Here is a 20,974-nt window from a genome sequence, read left to right on the forward strand (position 1 = left end):
TGCAAGGAAATTCGTGCAACACTGTGCGTACCTTGTAAGGGACAGGTTCCGATCAGTGCCCGTGAATGGAAGCAAAAGATCAACGAGCCTCATGTTAGTTTTGTCTCTGATCTTGATAAGAATTTAATTTGGGATGATATCCTTCAACATTTCATGTTGCAAGAGGATGATTATGATGATATCAACGATGATGAATTGAAGGAGCTAGTTCGAAAGTGGGCTATGAAGAAGATGGCCACACAATTCCAGACTTGGAAGAAATCCCTATACATGAAATACGTTAAGAAGAACCTAATGCCCAATTTCAATACTAGGTGCATGCTCGCGAAGTTGAGGCTCTACTGGAATGATTTTGTACAGTACAAGACATCGGAAGCAGGTGAGGAACGGGTCAGAAGGAACCAAGAGAATGCCCGACAGAAGGTATACCATCATGGCATGGGATCTGGTGGCTACGCGACTGCCATTCCCAAGTGGGAAAAAATGAAAGCGGACATTCTTGCCAAGGGTATCACACCAGAATCACTCAATTGGCCCAAACACGTGAAGAATTGGTTTTTCGCTCATGGGGGAAGACTAGACCTAGAGACCGGGAAGTTGGTTCATGGCCCAAAACTCGAAAGAGCAACACAAAGATTATCTTATGCTCTACAAGCTAAAGCTATTGGTGCGTTCAGGCCCAATAGAGAGAAGGATGAACTGACGTATGCCATCGGGACTGCTGAACACAGTGGCCAAACAAGAGGTTTAGGACGGAACATTTCTTGGGAGCATGGTTTCCCTAACGACAGAGATACCTATAGAAGCCGGCAGAGAAGGAAGGATGAGGAAGCAGTGCGGATCAGCAGGTTAGAGGAATACGTTCATGAGTCACGGGAGGCATTGCTTCAAGCACAAGAGCGCGAAAAAAACATGCAAGCTAGAATGCAAGACGAAATCTTAAAGCAAGTGCAAATAGCAATGAGTGCCCAAAGGCAGACATCAGATGCAGGAATCAGCATTAATATTAGCCCCCCTGATCAGTTGAAAAGGAGCTACACTTCCACGGAGTTGCCAAATCAAGATGACGTAATGCTACGTTTCCCTGTGGATGACATCACTGCACCATTTACATCATGTGAGCTACATATTCCAAAAGAGAATGCCACAATCATGGTGGCTCTCGGTGTTTTTTCTCCTCCAGATCCTACCAAGACACCAAGAATCCATAGGGCAATAATACCACCTGAATATGTTAGCGTCTCAGTGGATAGAGTTAACAAAGGTTTTAGTGATCTGGCTCTTGACATTCCAGGAGGTGATGGGGAGAAGACTCTAGGAGAAGCAGAGAAGATATTCATACTATGGCGCAAGCGCTACATCATTATTCCCGGGGTCTCTAGTCCATCGCCGCTTCCTCAATTGCCAGACAATAGGTGCGGACATAAGTGAACAAAAAAAATTTCACTAATTTTCTATTGACATGCATGATTAAAAATAACAATTTTTTATACCTAATTATTCTTTTTTATACTCACACAGTAGGGTCTCCGCCAACCTAAGTCCAATTATCCAATCTCCAGATCATCATAGTGCTCCAGGAAATCAGGTGGCAACGCCGCCACCGCCACCACCTCCAAGGAGGTCTCCAACGCCTCCAAGGAGGTCTCCAACGCCTCCAAAGAGGTCTCCAACGGCTTCTCCGCCTCCCTTGATGACTAGGAAGAAGCCAGCTCCTAAGAGGTCCGCCCCACAAAAATGAAGCCGTTGGCCCACTAGCCGGCAAAGAAGAAAGCCACATCTAATCCAATTATTCCCCAAAAACTGTCTTACGAGAAAAGTGAAAAGGAATTAAATGCTGCAGTACAAAAAGATGTGGATAGTTTCTTCGAAAAAGGTGAAAAAGCAACGAGAAGCGAGGGAGAACCCGGAGAAACCGTACTTCTACCTACCTCCAGATCTTCTAAGAAAGAAGGTGGACCAGAAAAAGCGGGAATCTCAAAAGACCTTGCCAAAATCGGACTACTATCACTCTCTCACCAAGTCATTTGAGACGGCGCAGAAAACGACTAGACCAGGGAAAGGTGTTGCACAACTCGGACAACAATCGCAACAATCAGCCCCCCTCTTGTCGTTCGTAATGAATATGGTTCGAACTTAGACTTAGACGTCGATTTTGAGGAGCTGGCTCAGTTTTACGAGGAAACTGGTTTGGACCTTGCCCAAGTGCTCGCTGAAGGACCATCTGCTCCGAAAGTGGATCCTTGGAAGAAATTTGAACATGGAAAGAGTCTATGCAACCCTGAGGCCTTAGGTGAACTGGGTACACAAATGTACCTGCTAAACAAGTGGTACATGGCGACGTGTGAATGGGGAGAGGCCTTTGTTCCTGTTAGAGTTAGAAACCAACATTACTTCCGTGGCGATGACGTTATATATGTCGAGTTTGTAGAATTACACCAACTATGCCACCTGGACTCTCTTGACAAAAGTCTCATTAGCTGCTATTGTTTGTAAGTGTGATTATTTTCTACTATTAAAGTGTATATATATAAAGCTACATGTATATATATAAATTATATATCCTCACACTATATTTTTATATGTGCAGATATGAGATGACAGAACTCAGAAAGAGAAAGGATAATGATGTTGGTTTCATTGATCTAAATGTCGTATTCAAACACACCCTCCGCCTCAATGGAAAGCTGAACTCGAGAAAAATCTCATGAGGTTCTTAGTGAACCAACAAAACAAGAACATACTCTTCCCACTACAACTTCAAGTGAGTATTAAATAATTAATGTTGATTATATGGACATTTGTTCAATTATTTGCTTACTAGCTAAGCTATCTCCCATATATATATATGTTGACTCTAGTTAATGTCGATCATATTTATGTATAAAAACATATGCAGCAATCATTGAATATTGATGGTCATCGATATGGCCAATAGTCGCTTGAGCATCTTAGACTCGTTAAAAAAAGAGCAAACAGAGTACCAAGACATGATAGATATTATTCCAAGGGTAATTTGATCTCTCTAGCAACTATATATACCCCGATCTCTTAACTGTAATAATTATTAAAGGCTAAATTAATTTTTTTATTTTATTGGGCGCAGTGTTTGGAAAAGTTTCATTGAGGAACACCACATGAAACATTGCAAAGCGCCACTGGATGTAATCGTACACAAAGTAAGTACTAGCTACATATATATATATATATATATATATATATATATATATATATATATATATATATATATATATATATATATATATATATAATTCAATTAACACCATGCATGCTTTCAATTCACCGGATCTTTTTTCTTGTAAAAGTGGGTTATGAGACAAGAACAGGGAACAACTACTGCGGATACTATGTTTGCGAGTTCATCATGGCGTACGCAAAAAGAACTCCTAAAGAGAACCTCAAAGTACGTTATATAAATATATTCATATATTCATAATTTCTTTTGTTGCTCATATATATAAGTAATCACGTGACCAACACATATATATATATATTAATACTTTTTCTTTAACATTTATTGAAGACTCTATGGTTGAAGGAAAAAGTCATACGACGTGACCAACTAAAAGCAATTCAAGAGACCATAGCAGGATTTCTTAATGACCAGGTCCTCAACCCCGCCGGCGAGTTCTACAATGATGTCAATGAAACATGGAAGCCAAACCAGATGGAGTGAATTTGTTATCCCAAGGATATGATAGAATATACAATGCAAGCTTTATTTGTAATATATATATATATATTATATGTACATAAAATAACGTACAATATATGTATATGTATGTAATATATACGTTAGTTTCATACTTTAGTTTGTACAAAATGTTCGAACATTATAAACGTGTAGAATACGTATATTACTAGCAGCGTTGAATGCGTATTCGAAAACCTATTCGAAAACCAAAATGAATCGTCAATTGAAAATAGAAACAAAAAGAAAAAAAAGGAAACCTTTAGTTCCACGTGGCCTGGCCGGGAGGCCTCTTTAGTCCCGGGTGAGAAGCCAGGATTAAAGGATGGGCCCTTTAGTCCCGGATTCGTGCTCCCGGTTGAGAAACCGGGACTGAAGGGGTTTCCAACCGGGAGTAAAGCCCGTTTCTGTACTAGTGTATAAGATTTCAGTATTAGCTTGGCATTATATATTCATCATACTGAACTTCATGTCGTTCCATAATATCTTCAATATGGCCATTTGCTGCACACATCCCTTGATCATCACGTATTTTTAGAACTTTTTTTTACATGATTTTCATTCACCACAAGTTCAGGCTGCCATTACTTTTGAACTACTTTTGAAAACCTTGTCAGTTTTATACCGAGAAAAAAGGCGGTTCGTACACACAAGCCCAAAAGTAGACAAAAGTATTAGCATGATTACTTCTAAATTTCGCTAACAAAAATAAAACACCATGATTTTTTTGCTACTTTAGGTTCAAAAGAATTATTTCTTTTGAAGAAAAATACCACCTGAAGAAAAATAACACCATGATTATTTCTTTTGACGTTCAAAAGAATTAACTTGCTGGAATCCTACAATTTTATAACTTGCTTCAGGTGGTTCCAGGCATCCACTAATTCGACATGTCTACCACCAGCTAGAAAGAAAAAGGCAATATATCTAGCCGTTGAGACAATCTAATCCCACTGTTCATGGGCAATCAGGTACAATCTTGACTCCTGCAGCATAGCATTAGCTTTATTGTTTGTCACTTGGATGGTAGTCAGTACTCAGTAGCATATATATCACCATGATTTCCTCTAAGTTTGTAGATGTTAAAGCTTCATGCAGTTCTTGAGCTTTCACTAATACCAACAACACATCATGGTTTTCACAAACCTAGCTAGCTATCGCTACACTGTCTGTATAGGTTGAAAGAATTATCTTTTCTAAAGAAATATTCCTCCTGAAGAAAGACGCATGAACGTCAGCCTCTGTAACCCCTTCATGAATATGAGACGATGATGTGATTGGCTTGTCTAGTCCGATAGATAGAGGATGTACTACATGTTATAAACATCATTACATAGAGAGACGAGATTCGGGGAACTTTCAAAACAAAATGAAATTATCTTGTAGTACGTCGAGCATTGTGTCTAGATTTATTTGTTTTCTCACATCAGAAAATACGAAGACCAGGCATATTAGAAGCATTTCAGCATTTCCATTCAATAAATTTATTTCACTTTTTGCAGTTCTGATAGAAAAAGAGGCTCGTTGCATGTTTCTGTCCTAGTTGACCCGTAAAACAGAAGACTAGGGTGGGATGTGCCCCGAAGTGCTTGTGTATCCATTATTTTGGTCTCGATTGCTAATAAATTTTGCAAAAACAACGAAGTATCTTGTTCTTGACAACCAACTTTATCATGCTTGATCAAGAAACACTCCAAAATTCTGATGGGAGAAATAAAATGGCATGCATGCTGTTAATTTTGAACTTAATATTGGATGTACCATTATGTATTTTCACCTATAGATAAATGACGAACTTTCCATATGGGACCATATCTAATCTTCCTGCAGTTTCCTTGTTGTCAATATATATATGGGAGGGCACATATATCTAGAGAGAAAGAGCAAACTAATTCGAAAAAACAAGAGAGAGGAAACAGTAAAGCAAGCATGCATAGCGTAAAACCCTAACGGAATTTGTCTCCGGTTCATGATAAAGTGATATAGCTGAAGCGATGGCCAGTCTGAAAGGACTTTTTTAAGCATTGGTGTTGGGCATCTCAAGGATCCAACTAGAATCTGACTCTACGATTCTACTCCAAGCTAGATTCCTTGTCGATGGATAGTGCAGGAAAACTTTGTACACGTAGATATCTCATGCATATTCATTCACATAACTGGTAACTCTGTCTGCGCATGCACGAGCTTGCATGTATATCACATAGTTGAGACCTGGGATCCGTATCGTGTTTGGGATGATCCCCTCCTAGAATTTGTAAAAGTTTAGGTGTCTCCAATCAAAAGGGCTTCAAGCCTGAGGTTGTAAAAAATCAAATAGACATTCGCACTTGTATTTGAATTTGAATTGTTTTATTTCTATTGCACATTCAAGGAATCAATCCATTTCGACCCCTACTTGGCCATGCCTTTCAAAAACTTAAACAAAACGAAGGCCATGTTGTCACAGACCTTGATATCCAGGCAAGAATAATCAACAACAACACTAAGATTTACTCAATTCCAGTTACAGTATAAGAGGATTTAGAGGGAATTAGGTAAGGAAAGAAGGGAATCAGAGGTAGACAGCTAGAACAGTTGTGGACACAGATAGAACGTAAACTCAGGTTATTGGTTCTGTTCTCAGGGATCCCCCTCTCCCAACGTTGCTCCTTCCTTTTGCAGTTGAAGCACTCTCTTCAACCCAGCCCATATGGCAGCCCAGTTCTGTCCCACTTGGCAGCCCAATCCATGACACATGATTTTGAAATTAACGGATCTACTTTCATTTTAAACCTTTGGTTACTATCAAAAAAGGGCGTTCAGGAAGGGTCTCACTGGCAAGCCTTACCCTCGCTTGTGCAATACGAGAAGACCACGACTCGAACCCGGGACCTTCTGGTCATAGACGGTAAGACTCTACCGTTTGCACCAGGCCCGCCCTTCTTTCGGTACTATCAAATCTTGGAAATTTCCCCATCTTTCCTGCTTGCACAGGAAGAACACTTCTTATGTTTACCATGGTAGCTTATACAAGGCTACTAACACAAATCGTTAAAACACCAATAATACTGTGCAAAGTAATGAACTATAATATAATTACTCAAGATGAGGTATCTCAAGCATCTTCCTTTCCCTGTGATTACAACAGGCTGTGAAGACCAAGTTTTTGCACCTTTCACTTTTATTCACTTTTAGTAGTAAAGAACAGCAACTAATTTACAGTTAAATGAATATGTGTATGAGAAAGGTGTACATCTTGAATTCACTCATTTCTTATTCGGTAAAATCATAGCCATAAATGCAACGATCCGGAAGAACAGACCATACATAAACAAAATCGAAATACAGAGCTTGAAATGATGGACGTCAAAGTGATTCTCGAACAATAAACCACAGCGAGTTATCAACCACACTCCCGGATTCCTGTAAACAGCACATAGGTTAGTACAAATATGCAGTCGCAGTCTTGTAGCCACTTGGCAAGAAACACGCCCCTTGCAATTTACAGGCAGCACATGATTAAATTCATGTAACCACTGCTACAGGAATTGTTTCTAGGGATGGTTGGTGAGGCTTTATAGAGGCGGCTCGGCCAACCGCCCCTACCATACGGTGTCTACAAATCATGTATTTGTAGGGGCGGTTCCCAGACCGCCCTTATAAATCGATTTATAGAGGCAGCTGGTGTTATCAGCTACCCCTATAAATCGATTTTTATGGACGACTGTAGTACAAGCTGCCCCTATAATACCTGTTTGTAGGGACGGTTCAGTCTAGAACCGCCCCTAAAGTACATTTTTCTATAAAAAAAATTCAAATTTACAATTCAAATTCGACCAGAATATATATATATATATATATATATATATATATATATATATATATATATATATAATTCAATCTGACCATAAGCACAAGAGCATTATATAAACAACCATTACAAGTCCAATTCATAAGAATATATATAATCTATCATTAAATAGACATAATTCACAAGTCTAATTCATTCCACAAGTCCAAACCGTCCCACAAGGTAAGACCAATGTCAAATTCCATACACATTGTTATCAACAGTCTAGAGTTAGCCTTTCAGTCTCACGAAGGTATTGGTATTGAGGACTTCTACCTAAGTCATAATCTTGATCATGGTAGGTGCCTTTGACGTGTACAATCTATTCCAATATAAAGTTGCAAAGGTCGCCGACGAGCTCTAAGAGTTGGTCATCCTTGTATGGGTCTCTTTTCATTTCTTTATCTTCTTTCCACTACAAGAGAACAAGTTTCGGTTTAGTATTTCATATCATGTGCGAAGTTTTTATACTATGGGTGAAGAGGTTCAAACTTACCCTTAAGGGGTGTCTCCTGCAGGCACCGGTGTTACTCATCATAGAACATACATAGTATCTAGAATGTACACTCCCAGACTTCTGCTTGGGGCATTGTGTGTTTTGTATATGGAAATATTAAGTAATGCTTTTGACAGCCATGTAATAGAGTACTAAAGTAAGTTACACTTACCGCACATAGTGTTTTTATAGCCATCCTTTCCTTTCTTACTGGATCATGCCTTCCGTGATGTTTATTGACATAGAACCTGAATGCTCTGTTTGAATTATTTTAGCAAATGCAACTTGTTAGTATCCAAAAGTGAATGTTACAAGTATATATACAAATATATAAGCTAATGAGGATTATCCATATGTATACGTCTTGAGAATCGATATGAAGTCTTTGTATGTCACCGGGTCCCTATCTATTGAATTAAAGACACATGCCATGCTCCTCCTGACATCGACGCATATACAAATCCAGTGGTTGTTACATGAATTTAATCATAGAACCAGATAAGCTCTTTTGCATCGAATAAAATATATCGAACAAAGCTTTAAGTATAGAGTTGAACTTACTCGAAGTTGTATGGTAGCCATATAGTAGAGTGTTGTTGGAGATTTTTAAAAGCCAGGGCAATGTATGCCAAAACCTTAAGGGACTCTTGCCTTAGTTTCTTCGCACGGATGTTCTCTTTCTCCCGAAGGGTCTTTCTAGCAGCTGCCACTTTGGCATCCAGTTTCCACTGTCTAGGGTAATTAAAATTTGTTTGTGCTATAGCTTGAGGGTCTATATACCCGGATTGCACACTTGGCATTTATTTTATAATATGCACTTGCATTCTACAAATCATGGCGTGGGTTAGTTATAACAAAATTCAAAGATTACATTCATATCATATCAGGGAGGGCAAGGACTTATAGGCACCACAAGGTTTCCCAAAACCTTGGGATGCTGCACACCCACAAGGCGATGAGTTGAATTATGAAAAATGGAATGCAAAGGCTAGAAACACCATATTTAGAGGCCTTTATAAAGATGTGTTCAACCGGGTGAGGAACCACAAAGACGCCCATGCACTATGGTCGGACATTTGTGCGCTCCATGAGGGAACAAAGAGTGAGCGTGAGGAACGCTATCATCTTGTCATAAAAAGCTTAACTCTTTTGAAATGCTTCCTAAAGAATATGCTAATGAAATGTATTCAAGTTTGAATGTTCTTGTAGAGGAAGTCAATGGGCTTGGACTAACTCAAATGCAACCATCCAATGTTGTAAGAAAGATCTTGAATGTCCTCCCCATTGATAAATATGGGCACATTATGACCGTGCTTCATCAAGGTGATCTTTCCACCGCTAGACCAACACAAATCTTGGGAAAGATCAATGCTCATGAGATGTACATGCACATCACACCTCAAGATGGCTCATCCTCTAACAAGAAGAAAGAAAAGGACTTAGCATTCAAAGCTAGTCAAGAGAAGGGCAAAGCAAGGCTTGAGTATGAGAGCTCAAGTGATGATGAAGTTGATGATGCAAGCCTTGCTTTCACGGTGAGAAAAACCGCCAAGATGCTAAAGAAGCTCAACAAGAGTGGCATCAAGTTTGATGGCAAGAAGAAGTTATTCACTAGCTCTAGAAGGAAGCCAATCTCTGAGATGAATTGCTACAATTATGGACAACTTGGTCATCTAGCTCACCAATGCACAAAGCCCAAGAAAGACAAGTTCAAGAACAAGAACAAGGGCAAGAAAGATGACTCAAGTGATGAAGATGAGAAGAAGAAAGACAAGCCATACAAGAAGAGAGATGGCAAGAAGAAGGACTTCCACAAGAAGAAGAAGAGTGGAAAGGCATACATCGTCGGTGATTGGCTCACGGACATTGATTCATCTAGTGGCTCATCCGATAATGATAGTGACAACGAGAAGGTGGCCGCCATTGTTATTGACTCTTTATCATCTTCACCGCCACCATCACCATCATCCTCTACACACCTATGCCTTATGGCCAAGGGTGAACGCAAGGTATCAAATGATGATGAGAGTAGTGGTGATGAACATGCTAGTAATGATGATAGCGATAGTGATGATGATGAATATGAATCACCTTCTTATGATGATCTTGTTAAATTGCTAAATAAATACTCCAAGATCATTATAAATACTAGAGCTAAGAATGACAAGCTAGAAGCTAAAAATGATTCTCTTTTAGCTAAATATAATTTAGCCAAAAAGGCTAGTGTTGAGCTTAGAGAAGCAAATGAAGCTATGTCATCCAAACTCAAGGAGCTCAAATCTTCTAAGAAAGAGCTTAAAGATAAACATAATAAACTTGAGAGGATGCATAAAGAGCTCATCACTAGCCATAATATGCTAAAAGATGAATATACTACTCTCAAGATTAATCATGATAATCTTGTTATTGCTCAAGAATATTTATCCAATGAGTCACATGATGCTACTAACAATGTTGTTAAGATTGATATAGCCACATCATATGATGATTTGATCATTGAGAGCATTGAGCAAAGTTCTAGTAGCAAGGGCAAGCAAGTGGTTGAGGCCGATGATTATGATGAGTTTGTCAAGCTCAAGAATGACAATGAAAAGCTCAAGAAAGATCTTGAAGAGATCAAAAGCCACAACACTATTGTGCTAGAAACTCTTGATTATGATGGTGAGTTGATGCTTGAGAATGAGAAGCTCAAAGAAGAAAACAAGAAGCTCAAGGAAGAGAAAAACAATGATGCTCTAAAGGAGGAGAACAAGAAGGTCAAGTTAGAGAAAGAGCATCTCAAGATTAGATTGAGCAAGTTCACTAGAGGCAAGTATCTTCAAAGTGAGCTACTAATGAACACCGTCATGAAGATGGATAGAAGTGGCATTGGGTACATGGCAAACAAAGAGAAGAAGGCTCAAGCTCAACAACAACAAAAGCCAAAATCAAAGAAGTGTTTTGAGTGTGGACAAGAAGGCCACTTTGCTCATGAGTGTCAAACTCCACCACCACAACCCTTGTCCCAAGCATGCTAGACCTTTTGCCTTCAATGCTCACTACATACTTAGAAAAGATTCTAGTGGGAAAATGAAAGTCATGTTCTTAGGACCTCCCAACAAGAATAGGCCTAAGAAAATTTGGGTTGCAAAGTCACTTGTTGAGAAGGTGAAGGGCCCTCAACAAGTTTGGGTTCCTAAAGCTTGATCTCTTGTGTGTAGGTGAACTACAAGACCGGTGGAAGTCATTGGGTTATTGATAGTGTTGCACTCAACATATGACCGGTGATCCTCGTATGTTCACCTCGCTAGATGAAGAGGTAGATGGACAAGAGAAAATAACATTTGGAGATAATTCAAAGGTCAAGGTTAAAGGATTGGGCAAAGTGGCAATATCAAATGATCATTCCATCTCCAATGTGCTCTATGTTGCTTCATTGAGCTTCAACTTGCTATCCGTTGGACAATTGTGTGATCTCGGCTTTCAATGTTTGTTCACCGAGAAGGAGGTTGTTGTATCCAAGGTAGATGACAATCAAGTGATATTCAATGGATTTAGATACAACAACTTATATCTAGTGGACTTCACCTCCAAAGATGCAAATTTGAAGACTTGTCTATTCATCCAAAACAACACTTGGGTGGCTATGGCATAGAAGACTTACTCATGTTAGGATGAGCTCACTCAAGAAGCTAATGAAGAATGATTTGGTGAGAGGGTTGAAGGATGTGAAGTTTGAGAAGGACAAGCTTTGTAGTGCATGTCAAGCCGGCAAGCAAGATGCAAATACTCATCCAACCAAAGCTTTCATGTCAACCACAAGAGTGCTAGAACTCCTTCATATAGATTTATTTGGACCAACAACATACAAGAGTTTGGGAGGAAATCTTTATTGTCTTGTAATTGTTGATGACTATTCAAGGTATACATGGGTATTCTTCCTTCATGACAAATCCGAAGTTGCATCTTGTTTCAAGAAGTTTGCCAAGATAGCATAAAATGAATTTGAAGTGAAGCTCAAGAAGATAAGAAGTGACAACGGTAAAGAATTTGACAACACAAACATAGAAGCCTATTGTAATGAAGTCAGAATCAAACATGAGGTCTCCGCAATATATACTCCTCAATAAAATGGTGTAGTTGAGAGAAAGAACTGGACATTGATCACTCTTGCAAGAACAATGCTTGATAAGTATAACACCCCCGAAGCTCTATGGGCGGAAGCTATCAACACCGCATGCTATGCATCCAACCGCCTATTCCTTCAAAAGTTCCTTGGCAAGACACCTTATGAGTTGCTCAATGGGAAGAAGCCGGACGTCTCCTTCTTTAGGGTGTTTGGTTGCAAATGCTACATCTACAAGAAGCGGCAACACCTAGGGAAGTTTCAAAGATGTTGTGATATTGGCTTTCTTGTTGGCTACTCATCAAAGTCCAAAGTATATAGAGTATTTAATCATGCCACTGGCTTGGTTGAAGAAACATATGATGTGGAATTTGATGAATCTAACGGCTCCCAAGGAGCACATGAGAATCTTGATGATGTAGGTGATGAACCATTGAGGAAGGCTATGAAGAACATTCCAGTTGGAGACATCAAGCCTAAAGATGATGAAGATGATGTACAAGTGATTGATCCACCTTCTTCAACAAATGTGCCACAAGATGGTGAAAAAGATGGGAGAGTAGAAAATGAAGATACTCATGTCTCCCATGAGCAAATGGTGGTACAAGCACAAGATGTTGATGCTCCACAACCTCCCCCTCAAGTGGTTAATAGAAGAAATACACCTCTACTACAAGATCATCCACAAGATCTCATCATAGGGAGTCCTATCAAACGGTGTAATGACTCGCTCACAAAAACTTGCTTCATTTATTGCTCATCACTCTTTTGTCTCTTGCTCTGAGCCTACTAATGGTAGAAGAAGCTCTTCAAGATTCAGGATTGGATAAATGCCATGCATGAAGAGTTGAACAACTTCACCCACAATGAAGTTTGGACTCTTGAAGAGCGGCCAAAAGGTGCAAGAGTCATTGGAACAAAGTGGGTGTTTCGAAACAAGCAAGATGATCAAGGCGTTGTTGTGAGGAACAAGTCAAGAATAGTGGCAAAGGGGTTTTCTCAAGTTGAAGGTTTGGATTTTGGAGAGACCTTTGCACCGGTTGTAAGACTAGAAGCCATTCATATCCTCGTTGCATATGCATCACATCATGAAATGAAATTATATCAAATGGATGTGAAAAGTGTGTTTTTAAATGGCTTTATTAATGAACTATTCTATGTTGATCAACCTCCCGGGTTTGAAGACCCTAGATATCATAATCATGTTTATAGGTTGTCCAAGGCATTATATGGACTTAAGCAAGCCCCAAGAGCTTGGTATGAGCGCCTTTGGGACTTCCTCATTGAGAAGGGCTTCACCATTGGGAAGGTCGACACCATACTATTCACCAAGAAGCTTTATGGGCATATCTTCATTTGTCAAGTGTATGTTGATGATATCATCTTTGGATCATCAAATGAAGATTCTTGCAAAGAGTTTGGTGAATTGATGTCGAAGAAGTTCGAGATGTCAATGATTGGAGAGCTTACATTCTTTCTTGGTTTTCAAGTCAAGCAAATGAGAGAAGGGATTTTCATCTCTCAAGAGAAATATATAAATGATCTTCTCAAGAGATTCAAGATGGATGAATGTAAGCCAATGAAGACACCAATGCCAACTAATGGACATCTCGACCTAGATGAGGGAGGTAACACGGTTGATCAAACTCTCTACCGCTCTATGATTGGTAGCTTGTTATATTTAACCGCATCTAGGCCCGACATCATGTTTAGTGTGTGTATGTGTGTTAGATTTCAAGCTAATCCTAAGGGAACTCATTTGATTACCTGTTAAAAGAATCCTTAGGTATCTTAAGCACACACCAAGCATTGGCCTTTGGTATCCCAAAGGAGCTAGATTTGATTTAATTGGCTATTCTGATTCGGATTATGCCAGGTGCAAAGTTGATAGAAAGAGCACATCCGGAGGTTGCCATTTGCTTGGTAGATCACTTGTGTCTTGGTCCTCCAAGAAACAAAATAGTGTGGCTTTGTCCACGGCCGAAGAGGAATACATTGCCGTGGGTGCTTGTTGGGCATAAATACTTTATATGAAACAAACTTTGCTAGACTATGGTGTAGTTCTAGAAAAAGTACCTCTTTTGTGCGACAATAAAAGTGTCATAAAACTTGCAAATAATCTGGTTCAACACTCTCGCACCAACCACATAGATATCCGCCATCACTTTCTTAGAGATCATGTTGCAAAGAATGATATATCACTAGAAGGTGTAAGGACCGAGGATCAATTGACAGATATCTTCACTAAACCGTTGGATGAGGCAACATTTTGTAGATTGCAGAATGAGCTCAATGTTCTTGATTTTAGTAACTTTACTAAAAGATGAGCTTGTGTTGTCCCTTGCATTGCATTGTAATATATAACATGTTTAATCTTTGGTAATGCATATAGGGCTTGTCTAACATGGTTAAGATAACCGTCGTAAAGTGTGTGAAGAAGCTTAACCTTGGATCAAACTTGACAAGCAACAAGATTTACTTTCAAGTATTGCATTACATATGCATGAATGTTGTTTTGTCGTTTATCTTCAATTGCCCTCTTATTGCCTATTTTCTTAAAAAGAATTATAGCCTAAGGTAAAATATTTTTGAAAAACATGAGGGTTTGAGAGAGGTCACTCACATTAGTCCCAATTGGTGTTTATTTGGATCTTATTGAAGTTGGGACTTGATTGGGAATAGGCAGCACGAAGGACTTTGAAAATTTGCTAGAAAAAGAGTGATCGGACGCTACACCAGACTCTGATGTCCTGCGTCCGGTCAGTTCATAGGAGGTGGACTGCTGCTAAGAAGGAGTGATCGGACGCTGAAACAGTGTTCTCCCAGCGTCCAGTCAGAAGGCAATCCAGCGTTCGGTCGATCGAAGATGAAGGAGACAGCTTGCACCAGACTCTGGCTGCGTCCGGTCAGTAGGGATCGGACGCGTCCGGTCGCGATTCCAGTGGTTTTGGACCTCTCTGGAATCGACCAGACGCTGGGTGACAGCATTCAGTCGCTGCCACCGGAGCATCCGGTCAGTTGAAAACGTGCAGGATTCAATCTCTTTTCTCTATTTTCCTTTCCCGTCACGTTGGGGGCCACTATTTAATCGTAGCGCTGTTTGACCTAAGGCCGCAACCACGCCGACATCGCCTGCCTTGCTCCCATGCCCTAGCAGCCGCAGCGCCACCGCAACCTTCAGTGCCCGAGCGCCGCCGCACGCCGCCCACGCGCCACCACATCTTGCGCCGCCGAATCCGCCCTGCACCCACACTAGCGTCGCCCGCGCGCCTCCCTGCTGCACCGCCGTGCGCCAGAGCCACCCGCACACTGACCGCACGCCCTGTGCCGCGCCCTAGCCACCATGTTAGCCAGTGCCGCACCTGCCTATGCCCTCTGCTCCACCAAATCATGCCGCATTGCTCGCTGCCTGCACTGCCATTGGGTTTCCATGGCTGTTTCCTCGCCGCATTGCAACCCTAATCTCTAGTTGCTGACCCGATGTTTCCTTGCGTGACGTTCCTCTTCTTTTTGGATCGCCGGTTCGTCAGGTAGCAAGCCCTCGATTCAATTTCGTACCTGATTACTTGCTTTCTTAGGGTTTCGTATCTCTAGATGAATAATTAAAATTATTTGTATATCCTATCTATTCTATCGTGCAGTGAGTTGGCGCCGTTGAGGTCCTATTTGCAGTTGGCCAATCCTCAAAAGTGACAGTTGGCAATTGTTTCTTGTCAGCGACAGTTGTTCTTATTAGATCCTTCAGATGGCTCATGTGAAGAATGCCGGAGGTGGTCCAGGTGATGAGGATACAAGGCGTCCACCTCGCTTGCCTGTAGATCCAAAAGGCAAGGCAACAAGGAAGTGCAAGTATCCAGATGCAGATACAGCTAGAGCAGCCGCAGTTGCAGAGGCCACAAAGCATGCCGAGAGAGGAGGTGCTCGCAGTGGTGTTGTTATTGCATATCAGCTTCCACCAGCGACAAGAGATGCACTTGAGTAGGTTGAGCGCCGTCATGGTGGTCCAGCTAGGACTATCATGGTTGCGGGACGGTGAGTTGTCTTGGATGAGAGTCAGCCTCAGGGGGAGTCACAGTAGGAGCCACACACAGCAGAGCATACTCAGGAGGGACAGCAGGCCGAGGAGATAGAGCAGGCACCTCAGTCATAGCTTCACCGCTTTGGTCATACCCAGTGCTCTAGTCACACCGAGGGTAGATACATAGCAGGAGGGGTTCTCAGTCCACCGCCCTAGACCATAGGGATCCGCCTCTAGTGACTCATCTAGATCTAAGGGCTGCCACGGCCAAGCAGGTGATGCGGCTCAGATTTGTGGATTTTGAGCAGTGGTTTCCACCGAGGCGGGATGAGCGTGCATCAGAGGGCTTCTACACATCACTATAGGAGGACTTCTACAATGCATATCTTAACAGTGGAGCTAGTTTTTAGATCTCAGAGGGTGTGCAACATGGAGTCTATTGTTGCAGCAGCTGGAGAGCATATTCGCCCCTACCTTGCATATCTACCAGGGCTAACAGATAGGATTGTATGTTCCATCTTGGGTCTAGGAGTTCTATGCTACACTATGGATTGACCCGCAACACAGATATATTCACTTTGCATTCAGAGGCAGAGATTACAGGCTACAGAGCTCTAGGGTCAGAGAGATACTCAGGCTTTAGGAGCAAGCCGTTCGGCTACATGAGGTTTGCTATGGACAGACCGCTGCCTCCCAGACGCCCTCATGGCGGTATGGTGCCTCCTACAGATTTGGTTCATCATTGCTTCACAGAGCCTTTTGGCGAAGGGTCGAGAAGGAACCCCTGTGATCTCACTCCCATTGCTCGCGTGCTTGAGGCTATCATGAGGAGGACATTGCTTTCGAGGATGGGATATAGAGAGGGTTTGACTCATATACAGCTATGGCTTCTCAACTCCCTGATGCAGCTGACCGTATTTGACATTTGGGATCTCCTTCTTTTAGAGATGGAGGATACTATTGTTGAGGGGTTCAGAGGTCACTGATAGTTGCCCTATGCCCACTGGATCACGTTTCTTATTCACTAGGGCAGTTACAGTGAGGCCGCCTGAGATGCTAGCTGAGTACAGTGGTGCCACTACAGAGTTCCCTACTTATAACATGACTCAGATGATCCGCCATAGTACACCGAGTGCACCTAGCTAGCCGCGTCGTCGTCCAGAGGTGCCAGAGACTATAGCCCAGCAGGATGATATTGTTAGGGGACATAGCAGCTACTGAGGAGGAGCAGCTTGCTCAGCAGGAGGGGATGGTCGAGAGCGACCCCTAGTGATAGCTCAGACGAGGACTATCGGGACATTCCTCAGATGCCTACACGTCGACATGACCATGAGGCTGGTAGCTCTAGTTTAGCTCCACCTGCACCGTAGACAGACCCCGCTCTACTTGCTATCCTTGAGCGGATGAGGCAGGATCAGGCTCACTAGGCTCAGGAGACCGCTGCCACGTTTGCATAGTTCCAGACCTGGCAGGATGAGTTCCAGCGACAGCAGCTAGCTATTCGGCAGCAAATGTAGGCTCTACAGCAGCAGTAGCAGGCCATGCATCAGCAGTAGCTCCTCATGCAGCAACAGCTACTTGGGTTTATGCAGCATGTTGTGACAGCTATTGGGGCTCCACCGCCATAGTCTTCACCCCAGCTTGGTCGGACTGCCACCACTTCTATGACTGCAGCGTTACAGCCTAGTGGGCTTTAGAGTCACGGACAGCCACCAGCACAGTTTGCTTCTCCTACAGAGCAGGTGTCATAGTGGTTCACTTCGTCAGTGCTAGCCCCGTAGTTCATACCTTTTTAGACGGGCTTCACACCAGCTCAGACTTCCTCGCTGCTAGTGCCAGAGACTAAGTGTCTAAGAGCCTTGGTGCATCTTTCGGTGAGTTGACAGGGCAGCCTACTCCGCTATATATACATGTCCAGGTCATTCTACAGTTGCACCTATTACCGGGACTACAGAGACGCTCCCTTCCTCAGTGGCATCATCAGAGCTGGCTGCTACAGTCATACCAGCACAGCCTACAGCAGCTCCAGTTCCTGATTTGACCTAGACTGCTTCAACATCACTTCTAGCTATAGAGGGTAAGACTGCTCAGAGCTCAGGGTCAGATGATGATGGCACTCAGTTCCAGCTCGCTCCTCATACCTCAGCGCCCGGCTCGTCCGCTGCAGCCCCGCCGACCGACCCTTAGGTTTTGGTGTTTGACGCTAAAGGGGGAGAGGGTTCGAGTATGTTAGACTTAGGGGGAGCGACATATCTAGGGGGAGCTTAGTTTATCTATTAGCTTATCTATTATATTTTGAGTTTTTATGTGTGATACACTATTATGCATTCATCGTGTGTTTACTTTTTATGCATCAAACTATATTTATGTGATAGTGATATTTACGTGATCGTGATATATGACATGTGTGCTCGCTACTTTGAATTATTTATGTGTCATATCACTTGTGTTATGCTCATTTGCTTTGCCTCCGTGTTTTACTCTGATGCAAATGAGCTTTATTACTTGTACTCATGCTTATTTCAAATCTTTTGAGTACATCATGTTGGCTTGGGTCATATAAGCTTGCCTAACACTTTTGTTCTTATTGCCAAAAGCTTATATGAACCAAGTGTGTTAAAAACCTCAACTCTTTCACATACTCGGGGTGGTATTGTCATCAATCACCGAAAAGGGAGAGATTGAAAACATTTGGGCCCCTAGTTGGGTTTCGGTGATTAATGATAATACGTGATTACTGTGACTAACGTGTGTTTTGTAGAGGCAATTAAGTTAGGTCACGGTAATGGAGATCGATTGGGCAATCAAGGTGGTCATGCCCCTACGATAGAAATCGTTTCGGTTTTCAAAGGATAGACGACAAGGTTAATGATGGACTAGTTCTAAGTGTCGTTTGGAGTTGAAGAGACACTTAGAGTAGTTTAGGACTTGGTTTTTTCCTTTGGCCATACTATTAAGGGGGTATGGACGGGTAGCTTGACCTAGGTGAGTCAAGTGAGTTAGGTGTGGTGCACACTTGCTAAATCTAGCACTAGGTAGCTCCAAAATAGCCCTTAAATCCAATGGAGCAAACTTCATTCACATATGATCGAGAGTTGGAAGTGAATAGAGGGTCAAATACTAACCGGACTTGGCTCCAGTGTGACCGAACGCTGGCTCAGAGTCCAGTCAGTTCATTTGACCAAGGTGATTTCGTCTGGCGCGACCGGACGCTGTCTGGTCGACTCCAGTAAGGTTCCAGAGAGGGAAAATCACGACCGGACGCGTTCGGTCAGTACGGACCGGACGCTGTACAGCGTCTGGTCACACTTTAAACATTGGAGTTCGGGGTGAACTAACCGGAGCGTCCGATCAACATGATCGGAGCGTCCGGTCACCCCGCAGAGGCACATAACGGTTCGTTTTTCAGCAAGTGTTATAAATACCACCTCCATTCGTGTGTGGGGGTAGTTTTGCTCATTCCAACAGCTGAGAAACACCTTAGAGAGTGCCAAAAAGAGCATGGTCCTAATGAGGTGATTGAGATTTGAGAATCCCAAAGAGAGCCCTCATTAGTGAGATCAAGAGTAGCAAAGTGTGCATCCATCCTTCTCATTAGGCTTGTCATAGGTCAAGTGAGAGTTCGTGCTTGTTACTCTTGGTGATCGCCATCAGCTAGACGGTTTGGTGGTGATTGAGAGCTTGGTGATCATCTGGAGAGCTTGTGGATGACCCAACTCAAGTTGTGAGCGGTTGTGGGTGATTCACCGTGACGGAGTGTCGAAGAATCAACCCGTAGAGAGCACTTGATCCTTGCGCGGATCAAGGGGGAGCTACACCCTTGCACGGGTGCTCCAACGAGGACTAGTGGGGAGTGGCGACTCTCCGATACCTCGGTAAAACATCGCCGCGTTCCTCCTTCTCTCTTTACTTTGAGCATTTACTTTGAGCAATTCAATTCTTGTCATTTACATTCCTAGAATTGCCATGCTAGAGTAGGAATTGGAACTTAGGGTGCTAAACTTTTGTGCGTTAGATTAATAGAAACACTTTCTACGCACAAGGGGTTAATTAGGCTAACCGTAGAGTTTAATTATTGAAAAAAATTTATAATTAGTCCAATTCACCCTCTCTCTTGGACATCTTGATCCTTTTAAATTCAAGGTAGTAATGTTGAATTAATAATTTTTTCTTTACTAGAATCATGCCCGTCTGTTGCACGGGAGGCGTAAGTTTTTGCCCACGCCTACAGCGATGTATGTGCCTGGAGCTTATGTCTGTGACATCTGAATGTCTCTTTCCACCATACAAGCGGTGGAGGCACTGCTGTCTACATGTTGCTGGTTTCAGACCACACCATTGGAGGAAGGTGGCTCGTTGGTTGCTATTTAAAAAAAAAATCAATTCACACCTAGGCCACAGTGTCTTCTTACATGTCATGTGTCCCTGAACCTGAACTGAAAGAGAAAGGATGTTATTCTATATTGATTGAAAAGGTTTCTCATGTGATTGTTGTACATTTGTTTCTTCATATATTGACTTGAAGCTCATAGCTTGTCTCAATCTACTATCACTGAAACATAGGGAACAGATGACCAATATAAGCAATTGAACAAGAGATGGGCCTGTACCACCCAAAGGTACAATGTTATCAACTCTGAAATATTTGCAGTCTCACCTTCTCAGTTGGCTTTGAGGCTAAGATGGCGTGATATCGTTTCCTTCATGTGCATGCACCATTGCCAAGTATACCTATTGACAAGTATTAAAGCGTGATTAAATTAGTCAGTAATTATGAAAGTGCATAGAAATTAGAGTCTAATTTTCAGTGCAAA

This window comes from Miscanthus floridulus, unplaced genomic scaffold (genome assembly GCF_019320115.1).
Source record: "Miscanthus floridulus cultivar M001 unplaced genomic scaffold, ASM1932011v1 fs_401_1_2, whole genome shotgun sequence".
NCBI classification, from domain to species: domain Eukaryota; kingdom Viridiplantae; phylum Streptophyta; class Magnoliopsida; order Poales; family Poaceae; genus Miscanthus; species Miscanthus floridulus.